The sequence below is a fragment of the Lotus japonicus genome, chromosome 1, assembly GCF_012489685.1.
Source record: "Lotus japonicus ecotype B-129 chromosome 1, LjGifu_v1.2".
Lineage (NCBI taxonomy): Eukaryota > Viridiplantae > Streptophyta > Magnoliopsida > Fabales > Fabaceae > Lotus > Lotus japonicus.
In genome coordinates, this window is record NC_080041.1 from 16,641,956 (window position 1) to 16,660,311 (window position 18,356).

The window sequence follows — 18,356 nt, forward strand, 5'->3', positions numbered from 1 at the left end:
AGTTAATTAGAAGAGGAATAGCCGAATAGCTATGAATAAATCTCATAAATAATAGTAGTTACTTTGTAACGGTTGAAATGTGATTTTAATTTCATGAAACCATTAGTTAATTAGAAGAGAAAAGTTTAATAGCTATGAATAAATCTCATAAATAATAGATAGATAATAATTAATAAATAGTAGGAATGTTGTGAAAACTATTGCTGAAACTACAATGAAAGGTCCGTTTTAAAAGTTAAGAGTACATGAAAATTTAAATTGTAATACCTAAAGGAAATGAACAATATATATATATATATATATATATATATATATATATATATATATTTCTAGCTATGCATTTTCTCGCTACTAATCCATGAAACACCTGGGTGGTGTTGATGCTTGGTCCTCTTAAATTAGCTCTCAATTAGTTTTATTTTAAAGAATTATTAATTGATTAAAAATTAATATTAATCCATAAAAGTTTCTTTTTTTTGAAAGAATCCATAAAAGTTAAAGGTGGTGGTTTTAATATTAAATATATATATATATATATATATCAATGCAACAAATAACCTCTAACTATCCTTTGCCCTGCAAATATTTAAATATTAAATTAAATGATTTTTAATTGTTTTAAAATTTTAATTGATTACCTCAATTTTTGTAAATGAGTTTATTATTATTTAGTTCATATGAGCTAGGAAATTAGTTTTTAAAAAAAAGCTAGAAAATTTCATAAGACATGTTTAATTAGTTTTTATTCAAAAACCTATTAATTAATTAATAAATGATATTAATCCATAAAAGTTATATCAATGAAAAAATATCCTTTTCACAAAACCTTTTTCCCCTTCCACTATATAACTTAGTAACAATTTTTTCATTCAAAAATGTGCACTTCACATAGTTAGTAACCACAATTAAACGATGAATTTAGCCTAGACACCTTTCATGAATTTTTAATCCCACATTCTGATCATCGAATGGCTTCTATAGTTTAGTCTACCTATCTGATTTTCTTTCAAAATTACACAAGGAATTCGTAAAATAAATATTATTTGTCCTTATTAATTAAAATAATACAAATATAAAACTAATTCAATAAAACCTCATTATTTATCGCTATTATTTTCTTTTATTTCAAGGAATTTGTCACGACAATCATAATTCTCAATGCATGTAATTATTTGAATTGCAAAAATAAATAAGGATTTTCTCAGTCTCTATTATTAGTTCATATGTCTTACTTTTTTTAGAAAGCAAAATAATATATCAATTACAGCTTTGAAAACAAAGCTTAAAAGCAGACAAAGCAGGATGGTGATTAGTAACAACAAAAATCTAATCACCCATAGTGAAAGAGAGTCCCCAAAGTAAAAGATCATAAAGCTATACAACAGACAAGAAACCTACAACCAACCAAAAAGAAAGTGACCAACCTCAGAGAACACCAACCTACAAACCTAAAAACTACAAGACCAGAAACCTCAAGATCAGAAGATTACAAAGACCCAAAGACATACTACCACAACAAACACCAAAGGAAAAACAACCAAATTCGATCAGGAACACCAACCCACAAAACACCCACCCTAGGGAGGTCTCTGCGCAAGGATTTGGGTCGCAATTTGGTTCATAGCAACCTCATGAAACCTCTAAAATAAACAACCAAATTGTTATATAAAAAAATTAAACAATACAACATTTACGTAAACAAGGACAAAAAACACAAATAAATAAAATATTTTCTCTTCGATAAAAAAAACAAACACATTCATCACAAGAAAAACACAAACAAATTTATGATTCTTAATATCTAAAATAATTTTTTTTAATCCATAAATTATCTTTACAAAAATTCACACAATAAATAAATGAATCCCCGTGCATCGCACGGGTAAAAATACTAGTATATATATATATGTAAAGGAGACTTGAGGTTTTGCATGTATTAAATGCATTAAACCATAAAGCTCCAATACATTTATATTAAATACATTAAAAAATATTAAATATATTAAAAACTGAAAAAGTTTATTTAATAAAAAAACTATTCAACTACTTATATTAAATAACAACATTCATAAACTTAAAATTGACTTAAGCTTTGCATTTGACAAATATAAAAAATTAAAATTAATAATAAATAATATTTATTAATAAATAATTTATATAAAATAGTAAAATACTTTTAAATCTATCTATCTTCTATATATCTATTTATATATATATATATATATATATATATATATATATATATATATAAATCACACTTGAGATTTAGTATTAAATACATAAGCAAAACTTAAGTGTTGCATTGTATTAAAAGCATTCAAACAAAACAAAAAATTGTAATAAAAATAAAAATTTATATAGTAAAAAATATTCAACTAATTACATTAAATAACAACATTCATAAACTTAAAATTTACTTGAGTTTTGTATTTCACAAATATTAAAAATTAAATTCAATAAGAAAATAATACTTACTAATAAATAATTTAGATAAAATAGTTTTAAATTTAAAAAAAATTATATCTATATATATATATGTAAAGCACACTTGAGTTTTTGCATTAAATACATAAGCAAAACTCAAGTGTTGCATATTAAAAGCATCCGAAAAAAATTGTAATAAATATACTAAACAATAATTAAATTAAAATTGAAAAAATTTATATTGTCAAAAACTATTAAACTATTTACATTAAATAATAACATTCATAAACCTAAAAAATACTTGAGTTTTGTATTTCACAAATATTGTTTTTTCGTAAACAAAATATATTATTGAATGATAAAAAAACATGAGAACAAGCCCTCTCATGATATGGGTCAAAATCAAACCAAATACAAAAAAAACATGTCATATCTCAACATTTGATAAATTAAATTTCACAAATATTAAAAATTAAATTTAATAAAAAATAATATTTATTAACAAAAATTTAGATAAAATAGTTTTAAAATTAAAAAACTATTTAATGAGTTCTACATTAAATACATTAAATCATAAAACTCTCATAACTTTGTAATAATATATTAAAAAATAATTAAAAACTGAAAAAAATTGTATTGTCAAAAAATATTCAACCACTTACATTAATTAACAACATTCATCAACTTAAAATTTACTTTCAAAAAACACTTAAATTATCTTAAGTTTTGCATTTGACAAATTTTAAAAATTAAAATTATTAAATAAAAAATAATATAGATCAAATATTTTAAAATTGAAAAATGCCGCTGAAAGGTATTTAATTACTCGATGAAGCATAATAAAGAAAAATAATAATAGCCAAAGTTGAATAAATGTTTGTTGTGAGAGGTATGACCTATCCACTTAACGTGATCGTAGAGCCTCAAGGAATTAGTCTCATTACTAACGAATGTGAGAAAACATTCGCAAACCAAATAAGTTAAAAAAAACTAAATTCATAAGATAATATTTTATGAATTTTTTTATCATAAGTCTATTTAAGTTATCACTTATTATAATTCAAAAAATTAAAATTAATTTATTCTTTTTGGTCTTGACATGTCATAGTAAATGACTTTCCAAGTAAGAAGTATAAAGAATGATATCAAAACATATTTCATGACATTAAGCACTTATTACTTAACATTTTTTACGTAATTTAAATATTTTAAATAAACTTAATAATTTTTCATATTATTAAATAAATAAAAATTCTTATTGCTAAAATTATTTCTATTCTAATAATTAAATTTGAATAATATTAATTAATTATACAAAAATATTAATTAATTATACAAAAAGAACTATAATAATATTTATTGAAATGTCTTCACACAATTTTTTTATATTTATAATAAATAAAAAAAATTATTTAGTTAAACTATAATAATTTTTAAATAATGTTAAAAAATATTGTAAGTAAACCCGTGCAACGCAAAGTTTTTGCAGTTTAAGGATAAATTAGTAATTTCCCTCAATTATTACACATTGTTCAATTATTTTGCATGGATAATTCTGTAATTGTATTAGTAATTGAATTAGAAAACAATCATGATCGTCCATTGCCATTGATCTTGGCCGTTGTTTCTTTTTCCTCACATCCCTTCTCGGTGTAAAATAAGAAAACGGATCCTCTGCTTTTGTAACGCACAGACACGCTTCCTCTTCCTTTTTTTCCGTTGTAAATTGATAGCAACGATGGGGTTTTGAAAATCTATTTGTGCCTTCTACAATAAACCTTCGCATTACAATTGGAACACAGAAGATTCACCTCTCTCGATCTCAAACCATCACAGAGCCCTAAACTCGAATGGGTTGGAACTGAGAAGCAGTGCTAGAGATTCATCTTCTGATGTTGTAAGTATCAGATTTACCAGGTTTTCAATTTCCTGTTTCGATCTCATTCTTGGCCCGTTATTTTTAATCTTGATGTTTATTGCTTTCCAAGGTTAAAGTTTTAAAAGGTCTTCTTTTTTGCTCTATGCTGCATCGTTTCTCTGTGCTTTGGGCTTACCATGGTTTTGAGATTTCAGATTCCCTCCTGTGCTACCCGAATGATATCTCGCTCGCTGCAAACATCTATGTATGAATTTCTTTGTTGCAGCATTTTGGTTCTATTCTAGGATACGTATTTCTTTGAAGGTAATTTTGTTTCTTTTCTCTTCATTTTTCTGCAATGATTCTTATTCAGAAAGCCTACGGATGTTTCATGACTATTTGCTTACTCTGTGTAGTGTGTAGGCTTATGAGTCCGATTTGTGCATATACTGTGTTCTGTTTTGTTTGAATAAATTTTAATGAAAGTTTCTGCTTATATCTAGGGATGGATGGTTTTTACACAGGTTGGTTCAATTGCTGGTGGTGGCCAATAGGATACCATGATAGGGATGTTTGGCTCAAACCAAGTTCCAACAGTTGGTATAAGCCTAAGAATGAAGAGAGTATTTTCCATAATTGAGCAGCACTGGAAGGACCAGAACCAGGTAATTATAATGTTTATAACTAGCATTAATTATGGATGTGAAACAAATAACAACTTATGAATATTGGTTTGGCTGTTGTTTAATTCCTACTTTTGGTTGTTTGTTCTTACCTCTAAATCAAATTCTTATTTCTTAACAAAAAAACAGATTTTAATGGAATCTTAATGATGAGAAACTTAAGATCTACCAAAAAGTGAATGTAAAGGATTTTAAGCAAACAAGAAGGATTTTAGTGTCGGAAGCCTAATGTCTTGCTTAATTTTTCTTCACCAATTAGAAGTGTGCTCACATTGAGATTTCCTCTCTATCAATTCAATAATGGAAGTAGAATTTGGAATTTCGATGGGAAACTTTGGGTAGCATTGTGGTCAATTTTCGTGAAACTTTCATCACCTTATTGTGGTCATTGCTGACCTTTTGTCCAGACTAGGAAAACCAAGGGCACTATTCTCTAAGATTCGTTTATAACAAAATCTATACTGAATACTTTGATTAACATGAATTTTGTGACCTTTGCAGTTAATGATGTGATGAGGGTTTCTTTTTCCCCAAAATTATAATGCAGTTTGGACCGATATGAAGCTTTCTATCAAATTTACAAACTCATCTATGAGAGATTAATTAATTGTTTGCCTCCTTTGTGTATGAAGGAGATTCACTTATGTTTTATGACTAGGCTTATAAATTGCCAAAAGTTCACATCTTAGTTCTTATGACCAATTTTTTTTATGTTTTCAAAATACACTGTTATGTTTTTCAGAACACTGGGATTTCTAACTCCTTTCATTGGTGAGACAAGCGAAAGGCATGCAGAAGTCGAAGAACAAATAGGCACCAAAGTGGCAGAGTGGAGAGAAGAAGGAAAACTGAGATTGTGTCAGGAGTTCTTTTCATTGATGATGTGATCATACCTGACATAATGTTTTTCTTTTCTCAATCGAGCTCTAGAGAATGTGATGGGTCTATTAGTTGTTGTTGGGGTATGAAAGTATTTTAGGAGTGAATGTATGATTGTGTAAAGAGATTTTTATAATAGTCTTAGAAGCCATACTTTGAGATATTTTTATACTTGGGGCATGACATTAATAGAGTAAAGTTTTCAGCCATCTATTGTCTCTTCAACAGCTTCAAGAGACAACACAAAATGTGTTCTCTGTATACCGATCCAAAGTGTAACATATCTATTATAATTTCACACGGTATTCAAGCCACCAACAAGGAGGAATTAAACATATTATATCAGTTCTTATATACCATTTTTTGGTCCATTTTTATTTCTTATTCACCCGTTCCATTATGCACTTATATAATGTCTATAAAGTGTCACCGACATCTACAAATTTTCAAAATTGAGAGCTATCTTTCTCTTCTTGATTGATTTAAATTTAAAAAGTCTAAAAGTGTCACCAAAATCTACAAATATTCAAAGTGGAGAGCTATATTTCTCTCCTTGATTTTTAAATTTTGAAAAAATAAAGTAAATTGCACACGAGCACAACTACCATGTTTTCATTGAATTTTTTTATCTGCACAAAACTGTATAAGCATTTACAAAAAAAAAATTGAAATAAATAGATAAGTTTTTTTTATCATTACCTATTATTTATTGTCTCACTTTAAAAAAGCAATTTAATTTTAATTCATTCAATATATATAATAAATTCTTGATATAAATAGTGCAGCTAAAGCCTTTATGGAATCAACGTGTTTTTGTTTTTTTTATTTATGCTCCAATGGATTGAGCGTAAACAAAGAATCGATCCGTGCATATCCACAAAATTAGGTGATTTAAGAATGTGATTGAATGAATGTATCGGTGCTTAGAAATTAATCTCTTTTTATTAAATTAGAATTTATACTAAAAATTTAAATGATGAGAGTCTAAACTATTTTTTACTTTGAGTGTAATTATTATAGAAGAAATATTACAATGTCATTAGATTTTCGGGGAAACCTTTTATAATCTAACTCAATTAACGACAAATTTTAATCCTCCATCATGTGTATTTTAAAAAAGTTAATACTTATCCATTAATTCGTTCCCGAATAATATCTCAAGTGATAAGAGTTAGGGGACATATACGTTGGGGTGAGGAGGTCCAATGATCTCCTAGAAAGAGTAATTTATCTTTTTAATGTACCAAAAATTCATTAATTCAAATTGCAATTTGTAAGCTTTGTAATTTAATTTTAATTTAATTAAGGAAAGGAATATAATGCACCACAATAATTGCTTAGATCCTAAAAATTCTCCAACAATTCACATCAGTTACGTTATTAATGTCGTTTATCATTTAAAAAATAAACAGTAAACCACCCTTCCTATCCCTCTTCCTTTTTTTGAACGTCTCTCAATCTGTTACATAGTTTTGAGTTTTGACTAAAACACTGGTGGTTAATTTTACATTATTTTAATGAATTAATATTCTTATATCAATTACTTTCTTGAAGATTCAATTCCCTTATATCCTTCCTTCTTCCATAGAACATAGATAAGTAGTTAATGTTGCATAACTTTTCTTTCAAAACACATAATTAATTTTAATTGATAGAATTACTAATTAAATAATAATAAATATTGATATTTATTCTTTTTTTGTTGAAAAGTATTGATATTAATTCTTTTTTTTGAATAGATATTGATATTAATTCTTAAAAGCTAACATTGGTGGTTTTAATAACCTTTTTACTAACTTTTCGATGAAACAAAAAAAAAAACCTTTTTACTATCTTTTCCCCTTGAAATTCTATTTGACAGTTTCAATCCTGTCATTATCCCATGAATGTCATGCTATATCTGTATTCAATTTACCTCGATTTTAATTAAATGAGTTTATTATTATTTAGTTCATATGAGTTAGGAAATTCATACACATAATTAGATTTGAGAAATTAACGTGGATTATTGTTAAAAAAAAGAAGATAAAGTGGATTATTAATTAAATAATAATGAATATTAATATTAATCCTTAAAAGTTGAAGGGTGGACTAAATATTAAATACGACATCAATGCAAAATTACCCTTCCCAGTTTCCACTAATGTCTTTTCCATGAAACTATATAAATATTGAATTAAATGTTTTTAATTGTATTGGAATTTTAATTATCTACCTTCATTCTTTTTCTAGAAAAAAATTATTAAAAATCAAAAGGTTCATACAACTCCCTCGAAAGGGAAGGAAGGGAAGAAAACTGAAAAACCAAAAAAAACAAAAAAACCTTGCCAATTTTTTTAGACGGTATATTACCATTTAGTTTATATGGGTTAGAAAATTCCATAAGACACAATTCATTAGTTTTGATTTAGATAACTATTAATTAGTAAATAATTAATGTAATATTAGTTGACAAAACTTAAAGGTTGTGGTTTTAATATCAGGTATGATATCACTCCAAAAATTAATATTTCCACAAACTACTTTCCCCACAACTATATAAATTAGTACTATTAATGACTATTCAAAATGTGCGCTTCACATAGTCTCTGTTGAGGTATTTACATTGAATTTCACAAAGGTTCAATCTTTTAGTCACTTTGCAGGTACATATACCCACGGGTCAGATACAAACAAGGGTGGATCCACCTTGAAGGAGAATTATGCCCTCATAAAGATTTTTGATAAATTATACTAATACTATTTTATAGTAATTTTATATGAGGTACTAATATATATTGTACTAAAATTATAATTGCTCCTACAATATTATATTGCCCCCACATCAAATTTTATGATTAAATTGGAGTTTTGAAAAATAAATTACATGTATATATTGTTCCACAAGATAAAACTTATGGATCCATCAATGATTACAGATGGGCAAGCTTAGAATGTTTTAAGGTGATATAACTTTATATTTGAGTATGTAATGATTTTTTTTTCATCCTACTTTATATCAATTTATCGATACATGATAGCCCAAACTTTGAACAAGATATCTGACATTGCTGCTGGAAAAATTGAATGGAAGATTAAAGTTAGTGTACTTCGTTTTTGGGAAACAAATGTTTTTAAAAATTTCTTAAATTGTTAATGGTATTAAACTGATCATAATGGATAAACAAGTATTCTAATCTGTTTGTTTTCCAATTTACATGGCACTAAATTGAAACTACTCCATTTTCAAAAATAAAAACTCAAATCATACATACTTATTTTATTTCGTCTCCAAGTGAACATTGTATTACAATTTTCAATTAAAATAATTAATTCAATAAAATTATACCATTATTTATCACTTCTTTTATTTCAAGAATTCGATCAGGGCATTCATTATTCTCAGTTATATTCTTAATGTAATTATTTCAGTTACAAAACTAAATAAATATTTTCCGATGTCAATTATTAGCTCATATATATTACTTCACCTCTTCGTAATAAACTATAAAATTAATGTATATAAAAATTGAAAAATGAAACATTTACATGTCAAGGGAAAAAATAAAATAAATAAAATAATTGTGTCTCGACAAAAAAAAAACTAAACACATGCATCATGAAAAATAAACTTACAAATTCATGATTTATGATATCTAAAATAAATTTTGTTTTTTAAATCCATAAATTATCTTTAAGAAAATATCATAGATTATGAAAACAATTCATAGGATAAACAAAAATATATATCACCGTGCATCGCACGGGTCAAAATGATCATGCCAAATGATATTTACACACCGAAGTTTTGCTCAAAATGTCATATAAAGAAGATCTTTTTGCTGAAAATGGGCAATGTCACGTTCTCAATTTTATTCTCAATGAGATTATTCCAATTGTCAAAAAAAATTCAGTGGCTATTTTTAGCACAGGCATATAAATTCAACTCCCTGTAATAATTCATCAACAAAAAAAATCCCTGTAATAAACTATTCAATAGATATAAAAATAATATTAATCAGCATTTAAAACAACAAATACAAAAGATAAAAACAAAATAGCAACTTATTCATGCATTCTTAGATCTAAATAAATTTAGCACTTATAAACAATAAAATATCTTTAAAACAAGCACAAATTTCAAAAAAAAAACCCACAAAACCCAAAAATGAATATCCCCGTGCGATGCACGGGTAAAAAGTACTAGTAAACTCTATAAAGGAAGAGTTTTAGCAGCTTGGAGGGTTAAACCGGAATTCAATACATCATTACACATGGTTGAAATTCTTTGTATGGATATTTCTGTAATTTTGTTAATTATTGAATTGAGAATCAAATCTAGGCCGTCCCTTTAGTCTTTTTTTTTTTTGAACTTTGTCCCTTTAGTCTTTAGTTTGATATTGGGCGTTGATTCCTTGATAGAAAGCCAAGTGAAATCCTAATACGTGTTTAAAGTCTTCGACCATTCAGTTGCCAAACGGTCTTGGCCAAACCTTCGCGGATTGCCCTCTGGCATTCGCTCGGTAGATTTCTGTATCCGTTTTCATTCCGCAATCAAGGCTTCCGTTTCAATTCCACCCCCTCTTCAAACCCTCATTCGTTTTGTTCCAGTATAAAGGTGAGTGATCGTTTCATTCGCTTTGTACATTCCCCGTTCGTCAGATTGTCTGCATCAGAGAGATCAGCTCCGGTTGCATCGACTACTTTGTGCTTTGAAATTTTGATGTTGAGAGAGATGTCCAAGACGACTTCAACATTGTCGCAAGGTATCGTTTTTTTTCCTGTTTGATTAGTCTGAATCCTTTACTCCGATGGTGGCACTGTCGGATCCTCCGCCTCCATTGGCTTTGCATTGAATCCATGCCTAATATGCAGGTTTTGGAGCATTTTCTTTTCAGAGAAGCTTGGAAATTCGGTGTACAGAACATGAATCCTCAAGGACTGCAATGGGTAGCAGGGTAGCCGTGGAGATGTGTGAGATGGCTGAGTATGGGACGCGCAGCCCCTGCCTGCGGCGGAGAAAGGAACAACAGGGGAAATAGTAATAGAGAGGAAGCATGAGAGAGAAGTGCACGCAACTGAACAGACTCTCAAATTCTCTGATCTTGCTGCCCTCTAATACCAGGTTTCTTCAAATCCCTTTAGTGTTTGTTTGTCTTCTTCGATTTTAACTTAACTCTTGGTGCTTATCTTTTATAATTCGTATAATCTTCTTTTTGTGGCATTTGGATTTGAGGATTAGCTTTTTCTTTTTTTCATTTTCCTTTTACAATCAAGCAGGTTTTGGAGAATTTTTTCAAGCTTCGTGATGCAAGAAATATGTTTTTTTCAGAAACTATTATAAATTTTACCCAAGGTACTGCTCCTGTTCTTCCACCATACTTCCGTTTAGAGTTGGTGCAAACTGAAAAAAGAAGTCACTTCTGATTTTTACCAATGTTATCTTCCTGGAGCACTTTTAAATGTTCCTGATCAGTTTCACATGTAATGGAATAAAGGCATAGTTTTCTTGATTTTTATACTTTCAAATAATTTTTGTTGTTTACATATTTCTTTTCTTAAGTAACTTCTTAACTGTTGCAAAATAGCTTAGAAGACCTATTCAACCTCTTGCATTTCATGTAGGCTGATCCTTGGTGCAGCTGGGCATGGTATGGCCAAAATAATTTTGATCTTTTTCTTTATATTCACCCTCTGATACATTTGTATTTTAAATCTGTGTAGGTCGCACAGGCTGACTCAAAAGCCTTATGAGAATGGTGATCTATGATTTAGTCTGTTGTGCATTTACTTATCAGTACATAATTCTTTTCCCTATCCTCTGGTGTGACCCACATTGATGGCAAATTGTATGGCAACAGTCAACAGATATGAGCCAACTATCTTCACATGGTAACCTTTTTGCTGGGCAGAGTCAATATGAACCTCAGTATCACAAATTTTCATTCTACTGTTGAATAAGGATTCAGTCCTTACTTATCATTTCCACAATTTCATCAACATTTCTGTCAGAAGATGTACATGCTTGGATTTGCTTAACTCACTCCTAGATCTCTTTTTACAGACTCTACAGGTGAATTTTTAACATTGAGAGTGTGGAAAACCGGGGAGCCATGGTGCTTATTCATGCAGTATGGAGAGGATAGTTATTAGGTATCCATTTTTACTTATTTTTGCCTCTTCGTTATGGGTTTTCATATCGTGACTCTTATTTGGTGGGTATATATATCTTCTACACATTTTATTTCAGGCGGTGTCATTCATCACCATCATCACCTTCATTGCTGGGAACCAAAGGGTTAGCTCTCTCTTTACCCACTTGGGTTGTTCATGTCTCTAGTGTCGCTGAATGGACAAACTCCTCCCTCATCTCATCTCAACCATTTAGATTATCATTCATTCTTCTTAATTGACATGCAAATTTTACATGTGTGGTGTTAATAGCCGATCTGAATATGTTGTTCTTTTTATATGGAAATAAGTTGTCTATGTAGTAGAATTTTGTTATAGAAGTGGGTGTGACTTGGTCAATATGGTAAAGGCAAATACTAATGTCATATCATATTTTTGTCTTATATGTTAGATTGTTGCTAGGACCCTGAAAAGATGAATGAGGGCCATAACCAAGAGGGGGGTATAATGGCTGATTTGAGTACCAAATGCAAAGCTAATTGGTAAAAATATAAAGATAGAGAACATTCTGATGGATGATAGTCTCTGCAAAAGTTAGTGGATGGCATCAAAGGGTTGACATATTCTCAGAAATTTGTGCCACAAGTAGAGGAGCGAAAATATGAGGTATCCATGGCATTTTACTCTCAGTTAGATATCTCTAAATTAAGTACTTATAAACCATAGATATTGATCTTTCATAATTATATGATTTAGCCCTATTTAATATGACATGGTCAAAGACAATGGTTTTTCCTATGGTTAATTTCCTTTTTATCATGTTAGTTGGAGAGGTTTTTCAGAAGCTGCATCACCAACACTAAGTGGCACAACCGATCCTTCTCTCAGGGGAACTTGCCCATACAAATCATTGAAGACTGCAGTTCAGATCACCATCAATTGTCTCAGCAATGTTTCCAGTAATCACCCTTCAATAGAGGATATCCTCTTGAATGTACAGTATGGTTAATTTTATAATTCAATCATGAAATAGTACTCCATCCTGGACCCCACATTGTGTCGTAGCACTATATCTACAAGAAAGGACTCACACTCCAATTTTTGCCAAGGTTAATATTCTCTTTTTTTTTTAGGTACAATCATGTTCTGTAACTTCTTTAGCCACTAACATGTTATTTTAGTTCAAGCCATGTATGGAACAATGTTGAGTTTCTTTGAAAATGTCTGGGCTATGGGATTTGGCCTTAACAGAGGACAAAGATTTTGCCCCACCTTTTCATTTAGTAGCTGCTAATTTGGCATGATACTGGCTGATATTCCATGGTGGCAATATATGATGCTGCTACCTCATTTGTAGCAGCCAACGGTTGTGATTCAATGCAACATATAATTGTGAATCTGAATTGAGTATTGACTGTTTTAAAATAAACATTGCAGGCATTATATTCTATTGGATAGGCATATTTATTAACCAATGGTGAATGAATTGGAAGGGAGAGTACCGCACAAGATTTATGATCATGCAATTTGATTTAATTTTCACACAATAGGATTGCTTGCTTTAGAATGGTTTAGTTTGACTGTCATAGTTTGGCAAGTATATGTAGGTCGTGGGTCTCTCCTAATGAAAATAGGAACGACAGTAGAAATTTGATGCATTATAAACTCAACTTTATTTAGTGGATATCAGAAAATTACCGTCAAACTAATTTCACATAATGAGTGGCCAAATTGTAGGTCGGATTGGGGATGGTTCGTACTTCACCATCAATTGTTCCACATTTTAGTAGTAGTAGTTTCAAAAAAGTATGCAGTAATTTACATTTTGAAATTTATCCTTCCCTGTACTCTATTTTCTCTCTTCCTTTTGTGAAATCATCAAATCCACCTGCTTTCTCTATAATCTGTGTTTTATGTGTTGATTCAGGTTGGGACTTACTTTGTGGGGCAGTACTACCATATGCTTCAGAATCAGCCAGAGATCGTGTTGAACGCTAATGGAAGCTGTAAGTTCACCTCCATACCTATTAAATCTATTACTCCTATATATGGCTGCTGCATTAAGAACGTGTTTGTCCAATTGTATAGCTACAATAATTATTTCACAGTATAATAAATTATACTGTGAAATAAAAAGATACGTACATTTAATTAGATAGCGTTACTCATTTCAGAGTAAATTATACTTCCAAATGAAAATCAGTTGAGGTATTGATCAGCTTATCTTTTAGGTAAGATCAGCTTGAGTGAGTGGAAATTGGGAGGTCAAAAAAGAGGGGTTAGAGTTTATTAAGGTCTAGGTACAGTTTTGGATCAAAAATTACAAGAGGCTATATAGAATATACCTTATATTAGTGGTGTATGAATTCTCAGTAGTTTTTTAAGTTTGTTTCTTAAATTATGTCATATATACATGTTTGTTTAATTTGTTTAATTGTCCTGCTTATATATCTTTTATGAGCAAAAATTATAAATTCTTAGCTAGAATCTCTTTTTTATTTTTCTTTTGTTTTTGCATTAAATTAAAAAGGAAAGTAAAAGGGAAGTATTAATTTTTTGGAGAAGTGATCAAAGCCATATGGAGGCGGCAGCAGCAGGAAAACACTTTGATGATGCTATTTGTTTGTTCAATTGTCGTAAGGTCCATGCCTGCCTATGTATATGAGCTGCAAGAGAATATCATGGTTGCGAAAAAAGTGGGTTGATCTTCTGTGCTTAAACACTGGTGGTGCATAGAAGAATGGATGATGCCGAGGCCATGGAGTAGACACTTGATCACTTGGACACGGCACAGAAAGAGTTTCACAACTGATTTTTTATTTTGCCCAAGTTGATATTTCTTTATTTTAAACTATATTCATATAAATGATCAGATTTTATGTCTTGGAGAAATTACTGACATAACTTCAGTTTCTGTTGTTTATCACTCTCATTTGTATTTTTTTTGTTACATGCCTTTTTTTTTGTTACAATCACTCTCATTTGTTGAGCATGCTAATTAGTTTTCAGTGAAATTGTTAAATCCTATGAGTAATAATAATGTGATATGTACTCCATTATTAAAGAAAGTTGCTAAAAATAAATCTAAATTTTTTCTTTTGATACATCGGAATTGAACAAAACAAAAACAAAAACTAAAGCCCTCCTAACTTATCTTGAAGTACAAAGACTTCAAGTTCCTGGTCTGGAGAGTCAACAAACTGAGCTCCTTTCCACCTGCTTCTTGCACCTTGATTGGCCATCCAATCTGCAGCACCATTAATCTCCCTTGGTATCCAGCAAAGTTCCACTCGCCAGCACCTACCAACCAGCCCATAAATCTCCTGAAGGATCCCCACTTGAGCATGATGGGAAGTCTGGGCACGCTTTTGCACTATATCAATTAGATCCTTACAATCCGACTCGCACACAATCTGACGAGCTCCCTTTCTCCAATCTAAATTTTTCCTGTACACTGCCATAGTCATTATCAAAGCAGAAAATACCCCACAAAATTCTCACTGGTGGGTTATAAAATTAATCAAATCAATGGGTTATAAAATTAATCAAATCAAGCGGCATCCTAATTTTTTCGGTTTTAATCAGATATCTTACAGTCGTGCCGGGGGACTATCTCACTGTTAGTGCACTAAGTGGTATCCTAATTAAACCTATAATTAAGTACTAACTAATAGCAAGTTACAGTTATGGAATCTTAAAAAAATTCTTTTCATTTTTTTCTTATTCCATCAACAAAATTTTTTTTGTATGAAATTAATTAATTTATATGTACATAATATTGGAGAAACGAAAAAGAAGAATGTTGGTTTTATATCTCAATGTATATGAAGTTGTGGGTTGACATAAACTTTCAAGGTTGGTGTGTAGTAAATGGTAATTTACTTAAATTAAGTTCCTTACCTCCATTTCATCAAGTTGATGTGTTATTTTTTAAATTTTGACAATAAATTCTTAATAAATGACATTTATTTTTAGAAATAGTTGCACATGTGTCATCACATGATTGGTAAACTTGATGAAATGGATTTAAAGAACTTGATCTAAGTTTCTCCCTTTACTTAATCAAACTAGATATTATACCCGTGCGTTGCACGGGTTTACTTACAATATAATTTAATATTATATATAAATTAATACATTTTAAATAAATAAAAATTAAAAATTAATTTCTGGTCCTCTTGAAGTGGGTTATATTTCATAGTCACTTTCCTATCAAAATATCTTTTGGTTTTAAATTAAATACATAAAAATTAAAATAGTTTATATTTATAAATATAAAAATGTGTGTTAATAAATATGATTAGAGTTCTTTTTAGTGTAAATAATTAATATTACTCAAATTTAATTATTGATATTTAATTATTAGCATAGAAAAAAATTTAACAATTTAAAATTTATTTATTTTATAATACGTAAAATTATGAAGTTAAGTTTTAAATTAGGTAAATAAAATGTTAAGTAATAAGTGTTTAATATCGTGAAATAAGTTTTAGTATAATCTTTTATAATTTTTATCGTAAAAGTCATCTGTTGTGACCCGTCAAGACCAAGAAAAATAAATTAATTTTAACTTTTGAAATTGTAATAAGTTTAAACTTAAATAGCGCAAAATATTATCTAGCGAAATTTAAATTTATTCAAGTTATTTGATTCATGAATGTTTTCTCACAGCTGATAGTCATGAGACTGATCCCTCGAGATTCTACGATCATATTAAGTTGATAGGTCTCACACAAAAAAAATTTATACATCTTTGGTTATTATTATTTTTAAAGTATTATGCTTCCTCGAGTAATTTTTACTAATATATCATGGATAGAAAATAAATATTTAAATATTCTTTCGATAATGCATATATATGTTATAGTTAATATTAAATACTTATTAGCGGCATTTTTTAATTTTAAAACTATTTTATCTAAATTATTTATGAAAATATTATTGGTTACACAGAAAATTTATTATTTTTTAATGTATTTCAATACAAAGGTATGAGAATTTTATGGTTTAATGTATTTAATGTAATATTCAAGTCTCATTTACATATACTCGTGCGTTGCATAAGTTTATTTGTAGTATTTTTAAATATTATATAAAAATTACTACAGTGTAATTATATAAATAATAAGTATTAAAATTATTTTCATATCTTGAAGAACTCTCAAACTCCTTAATTACAAAGGAAATTGATATATACAGTTTTTAATTTTTTTTTGTTATTTGTATTTTAATATAAAGGTATGAGAGTTTCATGGTTTAATGTATTTGATGTAAAAAATCAAGTTACCTTTACATATAAAATAGTTTTTTAATTTGAAAACTATTTTATCTAAATTATTTGTTAATAAATATTATTCTTATTGAATTAACCTAAGGTTTGAGAATTATCTTCTTACACTATGCCTTCCTCTCTATATAAACACGGTGAATCTAAGAGAAATTTCATAAAACAAAAAAAATGGAGGAACCTCCAGGTGCTATGGTATGGGCTAACATTCAAGAGGAAGAAGATCCTTATCATAAAATGGATCTAGCAGCGATCCTCAAACAAATAATCTATGTGAGTAAAAATTAGTCATTTATCTTTCTTTCTTACTCTATCATTTTCTTACTACATTGATCTATATATTTTGTTATTTATCTAACACAGGAAACACTCGCAATCTACAGACCAAAGTGGAAAGCCACAGTGGAAGAAATAATGAGTCGTACTGATCGGATATTTGTACGCTCATAACATAATCCTTAATTTATTAAAATTAAATTAAATTTAATCACATCATATAATAAAACATTTTTCTTTCGTTAATTATTCATTTAGATTGCTTTTTGAAATTTTTTAATTTGTTCACAGGGACATCCAGAGAATCGGCAAAGGAAACAACAAAATATAACGGTTGGAGAAGAACTTGTTTCATTTAATTTGCCTGAGGACTTTGATATCACACGCTTCAGAGACATGGACAAGGTTCTTCCTATGCTTCATGGCTGGACGATAATTTGCAGGCTACGGGACAGTAACCTGTGTGATACGGTAAATAAACTAGGGCAACAAATACTCCACGCGCTCAGTTTCTCTCTATAACTCTCTTTCTATCAGATCTAGTTAATTGCTTCTATCTTTTATCTTCTTTTCTCAATCAAGTTGTCTAGGTCTTTGCATAACATTTTTCATATCCTATACCTCTATTAATCATTTATATCACTTCCACATGGATCTATCAATTTACACCGGAGAGTTAATTGAAACTTTGAATTTACATTAATTGTGCTAAGATATGGAATTACACAGTAATCATAATCAATCATGTTGTCATAGCAAGGTATGATAAGACATTCATGTCTCTTACTCTATCATTCTATTGTGTGTAAAAGTTATGATGATGGTGGAGCTGGGTTAG

The 18,356-nt window shown here is 29.1% G+C and overlaps 2 long non-coding RNA genes across 14 annotated transcripts; both read left to right on the top strand.

Annotated features, from left to right (window-relative positions):
- The first annotated feature begins 4,079 nt into the window (after positions 1-4,079).
- Positions 4,080-6,053, top strand: LOC130733876 (uncharacterized). Its single transcript, XR_009017661.1, has 4 exons — positions 4,080-4,321; positions 4,498-4,606; positions 4,786-4,947; positions 5,708-6,053. It is a non-coding gene; the product is annotated as an uncharacterized LOC130733876 (long non-coding RNA).
- Positions 6,054-10,252: 4,199 nt separating this feature from the next.
- Positions 10,253-14,930, top strand: LOC130733877 (uncharacterized). 13 transcript variants are annotated; one of them, XR_009017668.1, is made up of 11 exons: positions 10,257-10,589; positions 10,699-10,948; positions 11,104-11,179; positions 11,412-11,474; positions 11,548-11,715; positions 11,888-11,976; positions 12,074-12,121; positions 12,407-12,621; positions 12,781-13,064; positions 13,883-13,961; positions 14,486-14,930. It is a non-coding gene; the product is annotated as an uncharacterized LOC130733877 (long non-coding RNA). The 13 variants fall into 13 exon arrangements; XR_009017670.1 differs by having other exon boundaries at positions 10,258-10,589; positions 11,449-11,474; XR_009017664.1 differs by having other exon boundaries at positions 10,255-10,589; positions 11,104-11,474.
- Positions 14,931-18,356: the final 3,426 nt, after the last annotated feature.